This window comes from Schistocerca nitens, chromosome 2 (assembly GCF_023898315.1).
Source record: "Schistocerca nitens isolate TAMUIC-IGC-003100 chromosome 2, iqSchNite1.1, whole genome shotgun sequence".
In the NCBI taxonomy this organism is placed as follows: domain Eukaryota; kingdom Metazoa; phylum Arthropoda; class Insecta; order Orthoptera; family Acrididae; genus Schistocerca; species Schistocerca nitens.
The window spans coordinates 440,681,905-440,694,108 of record NC_064615.1 but is presented as its reverse complement, the minus strand read 5'-3'; the positions used below and the strand labels follow the sequence as shown (position 1 = coordinate 440,694,108).

Sequence of the window (12,204 nt, the reverse complement as noted above, 5' to 3'; positions counted from 1 at the left end):
CAAAAGAGTCAGATTCAAACGTGTCCTTACAGTTTCTAAAATTTTAAATTTCAGTGAGTTATTTCTGGATATCTTCCGCAACATTTCCTGCACAGTGCTTAGAGGACTGCGAAACATTTTTTGGTCAACTTTAGCTTCGGTTTAATTGCATTCTTGGAAGTAATGATTGAATTCATCAGCCAACATTTACGTATGGCTCTTGATGTTACCTTGTATGTGTGCCCTAATAGTGCCTTACTTTTTACTATAACGAATGCTTCAACGCTAGAATTTAGAATGTTTTCGCCAATTACACCTACCCACAACAGAATAACTGAAATTTGCAAATAAGGGCATGAAGGTTGTCTTCACATATAAATATTTGCAACGCCTTCTCAAAAACATCTTTTTCTGGAACCTTGCAGCTTCAACTTATTCAAGTGTGTAAAATTATCCACAAGATAAATCACACGCATTATACAAGGAAAGTGCTGAAGCAAGTCTTCCACTTTTTTCTCACTTAGAAATTACTATACCTCTCCTCTGAGTTAGTATAATCTTGCCATAATGTTACAGTTCTTCAGACAACAAACTTCTGTTTGAAAGAGAAGTTTAATAACGACAGAGTCCATTTCAGTGCAAAGGTATTTTTAAGAAAGTGAGTTTTAAGGCACTGCTTTTGTTAAAATATACCACATTCAAGGCCAATAACATTGTGTTATTAAGGCATTGAGACTAACAATAAATGATACAATGCGTTGTTAAAGCCAAGGGTGTCTCCTATTGTGTGAGAATGTTTTGACTGCGCTACCAATTTCGACAACTCAAACGACGCTATGTTTTCGCCGATGACGCAAATCTTGTACCACTAGGCGGTTCTTAAACTAATTCTGGTGTTCGATCAGGGATGTTTGGACAGACCGTCTGTAAGTGGCGCAGTAATTTCGCTGGCTTCAGGGAGCCGTTCAAGAGAGTATTAGCGCATGCGACGCATCGTGGTTTTATTTCTCTGTTAACTTTCTATCGAAGTAAATCGGAATTTTTTCCCTTAGTCGGTATTTTCCACCAATAAAAGAGAAATGCAATCGAATATAGCAAGAAAAAGTGTAATAGTAATCTGTTTTTATAAAAAGAAATATATAATTATAAGTAAATAAATATTCTTTTACTATCTTTAATTGCATCGCGCTATGTAATATGATTTTTTGCGTAGTTATTCAATGATGTGTACGTAATTGTTGTCAGCTTTTTGTAATGCTCACATTCATACTTATACTAACGCCTAAAATTCCCATTTGTAATATATGGTATTGATTAAAATAGTTTAACAGAGAAAGATGTAAATTGTCTACCTTACAAAATATCATAAGTTGATAAAAATGTTAAACACTAATGTTCAGTTAAACTGCTGCTGCCATCGAACCACTAAGCAGTCAAACAGAATCACTGACTTCACTGAGGAAGATAAAAGAAAGCATGCCGGGTGTTTGGCGCTGCATCTCCCGCATAACAAGAGAGTAATTATTTAAAATGAATAAAAGTCTGAGGCTTCAAATCTTTCGTGGACGATATTTTAGCTGTTGCTGACCACTGGTGGTCCGCCGACACCCGGTTGGGAACCAGAGACGTGGAACTCTTACAGGACGGTCACATTCCTCTCCACTACAGGCGTTATCCATGGTAGTGAAGCGGTATCCATTTTGTATCGAATCAGCGTAGCGAGAGCAGATGTGACGGAGAGCAACAGGTTGGCTAAAATGAAACTGACCCGGAAAATATTTTACGCAACTTAAGCACGCTACAGAAAGGAGCTACGATATTTGGACATAGCACAATCACTCCGCAAGAGACGTTACTACGTTTGCTGGTGTGATGTATGAATGTCGCCGGCCCAAAGCATGTACAAGGAATGAGTTACCACTCGTAGCGATGGAACTTGCCATAAGGACAGCAACCGGAGGCGTGCGACTCACCTAACCAGTGACAGTCGGTTTCAGATGCTACAAAGACTGCTGCTGTTAGTGAATGCTGGTCCATTTTGACCAATTTCCAAGTGGACATTGTGAAGGAAACTGCGCCCAGTGGGTCTCTGGAATCACGCATTTGCTGTCACTGCCACCTTCCAACATGACAACTGTAATGACGTGGCTCCACTAAGATATTCCCAGTTTGAATGACAGTGAACCAGGATATCGTTCGTCGATTGGCCCGCTAAATCGCTCGATCTTGATCTCATAGAAAATGTTTGGTACTGTGTGGAACTGCGAGTGAAACGTACCAACCAACTTCCCCGCAGTTTGGCAGCTCTGCGGGAATTAGTGAGGCGTTTCATCTGCATGTGGCACACCTCAGGAAAATGGTCGATTCTATTTCTCGCCGATTTGAGGTCCTTACATAGGCTGGTGATGTGTCACAATTTGCATTATGTCACCTAGAGGTGACTAATTTTTTGGTCCGGTCTGCTTATACCAGTAACGGTACGATACCACGTGATGGCTGTCATGTTCTAATGTATTCTGAATGTTTCCAGAATGAGATTTTCACTCTGCAGCGGAGTGTGGGCTGACATGAAACTTCCTGGCAGAATAAAACTGTGTTCCCGACCGAGACTCGAACTCGGGACCTTTGCCTTTCCCGGGCAAGTGCTCTACCAACTGAGCTACCGAAGCACGACTCACGCTCGGTACTCACAGCTTTACTTCTGCCAGTATCTTGTCTCCTAACTACCAAACTTTACAGAAGCTCTCCTGCGAACCATGCAGAACTAGCACTCCTGGAAGAAAGGATATTGCGGAGACATGGCTTAGCTATAGCCTGGGGGATGTTTCCAGAATGAGATTTTCATTCTGCAGCGGAGTGTGCGCTGACATGAAACTTCCTGGCAGATTAAAACTGTGTGCCCGAATGTTGACGCTTACAGGTCAGTAGAAGCGAATGATACTTTTGTGGTTTGACATATCTCATTTAAGCCCTCTTCGTTCTTTCAAGTCTGTTGCCTTAGTCAGTTAGTATTGATGTCCTACCCTACAGAAGATATTAGTTGATGTTTACTAATCTATATGGGGTGTTCGGGAATTAGCGCTACAAGCTACCAGGGCTTGTAGAGAGGAGTGACTTGTAGAGGGGAGTGAATACATAATACTTTGAATAGCAACCTACGTCCGGAAACGTACCGTTTCCGTGATACAACCATTTGAACACATGTTGGTAACGCGACCGTAATTTTTATTAGGCTTGACCCAGTACATCAGTTTTCTACAAGTCCACAGAAAGGAAACATAATCAGCTTTCTCAGATAATTTTAATTTCTGTTCGAGTGTGCGGCAACTCCTTGGAGCGCCCCAATCACGCCTGGTGATAGTGAAGGTAGCCTTTTCGCGAAGCTTTAGCGTAATTGTGGCGGAAAAGATACGCGATGGGTAATGGTCTTGATAAAGGCGATACATAACCAGCAAACATATTTTAAAACGGCTGTAGCACATGGGTTCCTGATCTCCTCTACATGTCCTAAGGACTGCAACGGGAATTTCTGAACACTCTATATATAGATAAAAGGCAATTTTCTGACTGACTGACTCTTCATCGTCCAGCACAAAACTCTAAGGATAGAAACTTCAAATCTGGAGAGAATATTGACTACACGGTGTAGGTGTCGTTTACGAAGCGATTGTTCGGGATTCCACCCCTAAGGGCAGTGAACAGGGGATGAAAAGTTTTGTGAAATTATTTCGTTATGAAAGCATTTTCAGAGATAAAGCAATGTCAATTTGTGTTCTCTTTTAAACTGAATGGTCTACAGACTTTCATCTATGATGTTAACAAATTGTATTTGGCTTCTCTACTTCATTGTATGATCTGCACGGTATTTTTCTTCTTTTTATTTAATCGGACCCTAAAATTTTCACGCTCATTAAGGCCAAAGAAGCAGATTTTGCTTTGAAAATGCTTTCGTGATACAATAATTTCATAAATAAGGAATGAAATTGGGAACGAAAATTTACGTGAAATTATTTCAATACGAAAACATTTTCAGACCTAAATCAGCTATTGTGACCTTAATTAGCATGAAAAGTTTAGAAGATGATGGAATATGTGAACAACATAAAGATTCTATTAAAGAAAAAAAAAAGGAACAGTGCAGACGAAGTAGTCTAACAGAGAACCCTAATGCAATTTGTGAATCACATAAAAATTCTGTGGAAGTAAAATAAAGAAGAAAGGAACTATGCAGACCGTGCAGTATGACAGAGAAGCCAAGTACAATTTGTAAACATCATAAAATTTCGGTTATAGAAAACAAGAAAAAAAATTTTGCACACCATACAGTCTACGCGAGAGCAGCAGAAGGCGTTAATCTGGCCTCCATATAGAAAAGCAAATTTATTAACTCAGCGTCGCCTAGCCCAAACCATTTAGGGTACAGATTTAATTTGGAATAGGCTTGGAATGGGCGTTGGTCTCATTGTTTGGGCACCATTTCACAACGGAATTTTCGACATTCTACCCCTAAGGGGGTGAAATAGGAAATGAAAGCTTTTTAAAAATATGTCGCCATGAGGGCAATTTTGAGCTAGAACTACGAAATCTCTCGGTCTGAAATAAAAAAGATTTGTTTCATTATTTTTGAAAAATAAAATTCCAAGGTGGTGAAATAAAGGATGAAAGGTTTTGTTGAAAATAAATCGTTGTTAAAGAATTAAGAAAGCATTTTTAAAACAAGACATATGAATATTTGTATTTAACCTCTCGGCCACAAATTAGGTAATTCACGTGTTTCTGGACTTCAGACCCAAGCGGGTGAAATAGGGGTTGAAACGTTTTAAAGAAACACTTCATTATGAAACCACTGCTAAAGCTAAATCTATGAATATCTGAATTTGGCATCTCAGTTAGAAATAAAAATGTAGGTGTTTCAGTGTTTTTCAAAACCGACACCTAAGGGGATAAAGTGGACGATGAAAATTTTAATGAAAATATTCTGTGAAATTAAAATATTTTTAAAGCTAAGTCTACGAAAGTTGGTGGTTGACTTATCGGTTAGAAATAAGTAAGTATGTTTTGCCGGATCAAAATTTCTCTGACAATATCACCAAAGGAACTTAAAAGGTAGGATTAACAAAAACCACCGACTCTAGCTACCAGAAGTGGTTTCCTTCAGAAGTACATCCGGGAAATACTATGCTTCTATGGCCTTGATTAGCATGAGAAGCTTAGAAGGTGCTGCAATTTGTGAAGTAAATCAAATTTACACGTTTGTAAAATTAGTTTTGTTGTACGTACTGTGCGAATGCGAGTGAAACAGTGGGCGATAAGCTAGAAATAATATTTTAATTCGTAAATAAATAGTCATATTTAAATCTATAATACATTATTTTGTACAATGTCGTTCATCATTCAGTATGGAGGTAGTGAAAGAGTATACCACTGTTAGAACAGCTGTGTGATTCTCTCTTGAACCCTTATAATGAATCATAAACATTAAACGACTTTGTCTAATTCAGATCCTTATATTTACATGGACATGATACAAATAGACTGATGGAATTTATGGATTTATACTCTATGAAGAACAGTGTCTCGAATATCTTCATTTGCTTTGCTGATCTTAGATTCCCCAAGCTTTATCTCAGCGAATAGGACAGTGAAAGTATAGTCGTTTCATTAAATTCTAGTGAGAGACAACATCTCTGTACCGAAAGCCCTGGATTTCAGATGAGAATGTCATTTGTGAGTGTTTTTATCATACCATACGGCATTGCTACTCGAAACAACTTTAAATTTCGTATTACACTGGCGAACTAAATTGCCCATCAAGTTTATTTAATGAAGCAACCTGTACGAAATAACATTAAAAGAATGTCTGCTTTAATAATACAAGTTCATTTCAGAGAATCAAATGCGCTTCGATGGTGCATTCTGTGTTATTTAATTCGAAAGCCCCGCAAGCGATGTAAAGGAATTATTTATCACGTTTTACAAATGTGAGCGTGAACAGTTGATCGCTACGGCTAAACGTCTGCCGGCTCGTTAATGTTTAACATGAATTCCCCAAGGGTAATGAATAAAATTACTGTAGTCGTAGCTGCAATAAAAACGACTCTACAGCCAAACAGGACAAAAATTTGTTCCATTTTTCAACAGACATGAAATAATGCAGTGTATACTAATAATTTTTCTGTGACCTTCAGTATTCATTCAGCTGTTTATTATTGTTATTATCGTTACATCACTGAAGTGAAAGACCCAGAAACAGAAAAATATTTCTCCAATTTACAGACGTCAAAGACATCCTATACGCCAACTAATACAAATTGAACGAAAATGAAGAATACAAGATAAGCACAAATAAGAACGTCTTGTTCAGTAGATAGTAGAATGCCACAATATTCACAAACGTGAAGAAACGTGAGAATCAGTAGCGATATGCATAGATATTGGGCTCCGTGGAACATTAAGGTAAGATACCATTATAGTAAGCGATCAATGGTGTGGCAAAGAAGAAATGGATTCAACAGCACGGCTCCAGCATTATCTCTGGACATGAGGCAAATTATGCTGCTAGTTGTCTGCACCATGCTAGACTGTGTTGTGATGCATGTGTTGTCAATTTCGTCTGGGAATGATCTCTTCTTTTCTTATACCTTAGAGTGTGCCTGCATTTGAGTTCATATTTTAATCAACCTTACTTTTCAGCATTCTCCCGCCTACTAGAAATCATCAGAAATATCCAGTCAGAGTGTGTGTGGGTACTGTCCATGACACTATAAGGAGGTATTATTTAGTTTTTATAGCGATAACTTTAGACGCACAACTTCAGTGTGTCGAGGAAGGAATTACAGTACGGATCTTTTATTTTGTGAAGAGTTTCCTTCTAAAAAAAATTATCGGTAAATGGAAATAGGACTCGTTCACCGAGGGTCTCGTACAGACTTATTCACACCCATACAGAGTTCATACACCCCGTGAATCAAGAGCCTCAAAGATTTTTGTCGGTTACCAATATCGATTCTGGCAAGATACTGGTCAAGCGATTTCCAAGACATTCATGAACAAAACAAAAACACTTTTTTTCGTGTACTTTAGTTACACATTAACAAATTTGAGATTTTTTTCTTTATTTGGAGTGTGAAATCTTGCATTTTATTAAATTTCATGATTCTACATCAACTGGAAGTACTCTATAGGTTTTAATGAGTGAGTTTGCGAATATCAAAAAATGTAACATGAATGGCTATATATTTTGATTGCGTTTACTTAGAAGCTTACTTTTATTACACCGCCAAAATTCCATACACCATAGTATTTGAACTCGACACGTCTACTCCTTCCTGAGAATAGAGAATACTGGTTTCAACAGCCGGATAAACAGTCGGACAACAAAGTGATCCTATTAATGTTCCGTTTACACCGAATAACGTACGAAACCCTAGAAACAACAGGAAAGAATATCTTTGAATGAAAAGCCTATACAATCATATCTACTAATTATAATAGGTCGTGGGCCTACATTCCGTGCTCCACATTTCTAGAAGTATTCTCCCATTGGCCGTCTACCTCGACAGAGAACGTCGCAGAGTCGTTTGCAGCGCGTTACCGCTATACTTGCTGCCAGTATTTTAGTCGTCACAGTCAACCAATACTCACTACATCTTTCCTGCCACATCTGTCTCACTACTAATTGTCTCATTGCTCCGATGAAATTCCAGTACTTCATCATTGGAACCTACGTCGGTAATCTGCGGCCCAGAATTTAAGGGCCATCCGACTGTACTCTTCTGTCCATTGCGACGCATACACACACAGGGGTAGTTACTGCTGAATTCCACTCTTCCTCACGGTACGCCGCCCCACACTGGGTACGATATGTCAATTGTGTTGCACACCGCTTCAGCTCTGGTGCCACCAACAGACCGCATAACGAGCAAGACAAATGAAATGACAAGGTAGCAGATGAGGATGGTGGTATGGTGCTGTTACAAACAAACAATAACGTAAGAACAAACTTTCTATGTGAACAATTTAATTTTTTTCGTATTTTCCTTTTACTTAAATTTTTCCTTTGGTAAAAACAATTTTTAAAAAACATTTAAGAGATCTCTTTAACGAAAACATTAATCATACTTGCACAGATCATTGACCTAAATCCATCACAGATTACTGTACATAAATATTCAAAAACACCAACGGACACATGTGTAACTGAAGCAAATCAACATTTACTCTGACATCAAAATGGCTCTGAGCACTATGGGACTCAACTGCTGTGGTCATAAGTCCCCTAGAACTTAGAACTACTTAAACCTAACTAACCTAAGGACAGCACACAACACCCAGCCATCACGAGGCAACACCATCAACGTACTTAAACAAAATGTGCATTTACTTCGACAGCATAAAAGTACAATTTATCAAAACGTGACCTTGTCCCTTGTAGAAAGACAAGATGTTACTTAAACTAAATCAAATATAGCAAATAGCAAAATGTGAGATATCTCACTTTTAAGAAATCAGAATTGCTTAAACAAAACCAAATTACACAACTTGGCTATGCGTGACGCATGTCGCCTTTAAGAAAAGACAAATCCGTTAATACGAAATCTGGGCCCACAGCTCCTAGTAACAACTACCCATGAAATCCCAATATCTCCTCACGGTAGCCTGACAGCAGTTCAATCTTGCTGATTCGCCGGTACAATTTCATGAAGAGGTGTTCGAGTGGTCAACATATCCCTGCCCTCACCATTAGGGGTTTTTAGGCACCAAAATCGTATACCAGTTTCTCTCCAGATTCTACTCCGTCGAGTATGACTCTCCAGACCAAATCGAAACTCATCTATGAAAAGAACGTTGGCCTACCGTTCGACCGTGCAGGTGGTTCGTTGACGGCTCCAATCTAGACGTTCCCTTCTGCAAAGACGCGGCAGAGGTAAACTGACAGCAGGTCTACAACAATAAAGGCCACTCTGCTTAAGCCTTCAGTACGCCGTTTGCCTCGATACAACACGTCCAGCGGATGCTGCGAGGTCAGATGCTGGTTGCAGCACAGTACTAAGGTTGTATCGTCGTCCCCTTGCAGCCAAATAACGGTCCATTCTTCCTGACATCACACGTAGTCGGTCCTGTCCTGGTCCCCGGGATAAAGTTTCGGTCTCTATAGGCTATCACCTCATCCGAGAAACCACAGAACGATTCATATTAAGCCATCAGGTCACATCAGTTTGCGACTCTCCTGCTTCCATTCTTCCTATGGTCATCCACAGCAGAGAATGTATAGACGTCTTCTCTGTGCCACACTGCACCGCCTGTGAATATGTACACATCGATTGTGGATGTGGGATTACAATAAAGTCTTAATGTAGTGGCGCAGGTGACGCATCCTGGGTGCCGTTCCCCTGGGGCCAGACCGTCAGAAAACTTGAGATTCGTACGCCTGATAGCCCAAATTGGCACCCTTTTCCTCGCACAGGGACTTACAAAGTAGGTATCCTGTATATACACTGATCACCCACAACATTGTTACCACCGACCTACAAACGATATAAACCCATCCAGGTGATAGCAGAGTGACCTCGTGAGGAATGACTGCTAGTCAGTCAACGTACAGTGCATGTAGTATCATTGAGGGTGCTATCCGTGTGTAGAATGGGGAAAGCACATGATCTACCTGAGTTTGACTGAGGACAGATTGTGATGGCCCGAACTCGACACGAGCATTTCGGAAACTGCGTGACTTGTCAGGTACTCAGGAAGTGCTATGGTGACGTCTTCAACACGAGGCGAAATCATGGTGAAAACAAATCCAGACGTCATGGGGTTGGGCTGCCACCCCTCATTGCGGATGTCTTAGGATGGACAGTATGGTAAAACAGGACAGGCGTGAACTGTGGTGAAGCTACGCCAGACTTCAAAGTTGGGCAGAGTATAAGTATGTCTGAACATACAGTGCGCCGAAAACTCATAACGATAGGCCTAGGCAGCCGACGACGCATGCATGTCCCAATGTTAACACCACGACGTCCACCTCGGTAGCTGAGTGGTCAGCGTGACAGAATGCCATGCAAAGGGGTCTGGGTTAGATTCCCGGATGGGTCGGAGATTTCCTGCACTCAAGGACTGGGTGTTGTGTCATCTTCATCATTATATCATCCCTATTGACGCGCAAGTCGCCGAAGTGGCACCAACTACAGAGACTTGCACTAGGCGACCGGTGTATCCGACGCGAGGCGCTCGCCACAAGACACTTCATTTCATTTCAACACCACGGCATAGGTAGCTACGTCTGGATTGGACAGGTGACTATCGGCACTGGACGTTGGCGCAATGGCAGAGAGTTGCATGATCCGATGAATCCCGATATCTTCTTCATCAAACCAATGGGTGGGCGGGAATCCGTCATCTTCGAGGCAAACAGCTCTTTGACGCCTGTACTGCGGGACGGGGACAAGCTGGCGGTGGCTTTATTATGCTCTGGGGAACAGCCACGTGGGCACCCATGGATATAGTGACGGCTAAGATGTCTGCAGCTTTGAACAAGTTAATGCTCTATGTCACAAGTCCAGTAGTGTGATGGTTCGAGGAACGCAGGCGCGTTCCAGTTCATGTGTTGGCCCCCCCAACTCGCCATGTCTAAACCCGATGGAACACATCTGCGATATGATTGAACGTGGTGTCAGAGGTCATTGCCTTCCTCCCAACCCCCTCAGATACCTACATAGGCCTCACTGTTTCCATGCTACGGCGCGTCGCTGCTGTTACCCGTGACAAAGGTGGACCTATCCGTTATCAGGTAGACGGTCATAATGTTCTGGCTAATCACTGTATTTCGTAAATTACAGTATACTTTAATTAATGTAGAATCAATGTTACACTTAATGGGACTTAAGCAGAAGTAGGACACAATTTGGAGAACTATCTGTTCTAGTAATTTACAATAATAAGTGAATCAAATTAAATGATCGTATGACATTATTGGCCTAGAGACCCCATTTGGGGCTAGTTTGGACTCCTAGTGGAGGCCTTTTTATCGGACGGCATTTCGTGCTTTTTGCGCGTCGGTGATGATGAAATCATGAGGAGGACAACGGAACATCCAGTCCACCATGAGATAAAACCGGTCCGGCCCCGGCGCTTGGGACGCCACAATCTAGGTGTGACATCGCTAATCACTACACCACGCGCTCTGCACACAGTAATTACTAAATGGCTTATTAAAATTAGACAGCCGGGATAATCCAGTTTTATTCAATTCCTTCAAATGAACAAATTCGTCATATACCATTCATTCATTCTCCTAACCGGCTATACTGGTTTGAATATGTCAGCTGCATATTTGTTGAGGAGAGGAGGACAGTTGTAGCCCGTCTCAGGTTTTCGAAACGAAGTCCTACTCTGTCTTCATGGTGATGCAGTTTTGGTGGTCAGCAGTGAACATCCTCCATTGTCTGACAATGTAGCTCGCAATCGCTCGAGCTTACAAGCAAAAGTACTTCTTAAAATGCAGAAGTAGAAGCTGTGAGGGTTAGTTTACTTACTCGAATAGAAAGATCGCCAGTTTTAAAATTTACAAGGTTTGCGTTACAAGACGATGTAACTTCCGGTCAACAAACCATATGCATTATTTTACACACAGCTCTTTAGCAAAGATTGCCATAAAAAATATTCTGTAATCATGCGAAAGTTTATGGAAACAATTAACACAAACCATAGTCTCCTCCTGTTTTTCAATGTCACGACATCCCTTCACAGATCTATACTCTGCGGACCAGTCGCACCCTTTCCCTAAAAAGAAAGATCCATAAATAACATCTTGATTTCTAGAGTTAAAGACAGGTACCTATTGTTCCCCTGAAATTAGCACGTGAACTACCCGTGAAATAATCTAGGCGGCCTATCGACTTTACTAATACAAAGCTAGAATAATTAGATCAAATCATAAGTATTTCGCTTCTGTAAGGGACTTCTCAAATACAGATAAACTTTTTAAAATACCACTTACAGCTAAATTTTCAGGCAGCAGTTATTGCGTCGAAAATATTAATAACAGGTAATACATTGAAAAATAGCGTTATTACATGAATGCAGGATACAAGTACGATGAACAAAGCAGTGGCTATGAATGAAATTAAAGTTGAGATCCACGACACATAAAAATTTGAAAAGATGTGATTCAAAAGACGACATGCTATGACTGTTGTCTTTAATTTTTAACTACAACTCTCATGAACA

General features: G+C 40.6%; 1 non-coding gene across 1 annotated transcript; it reads right to left on the bottom strand.

Moving 5' to 3' along the window:
- Positions 1-2,573: 2,573 nt before the first annotated feature.
- On the bottom strand, positions 2,574-2,648 carry Trnas-gga (transfer RNA serine (anticodon GGA)). The gene has a single exon. It is a non-coding gene; the product is annotated as a tRNA-Ser (tRNA).
- Positions 2,649-12,204: the final 9,556 nt, after the last annotated feature.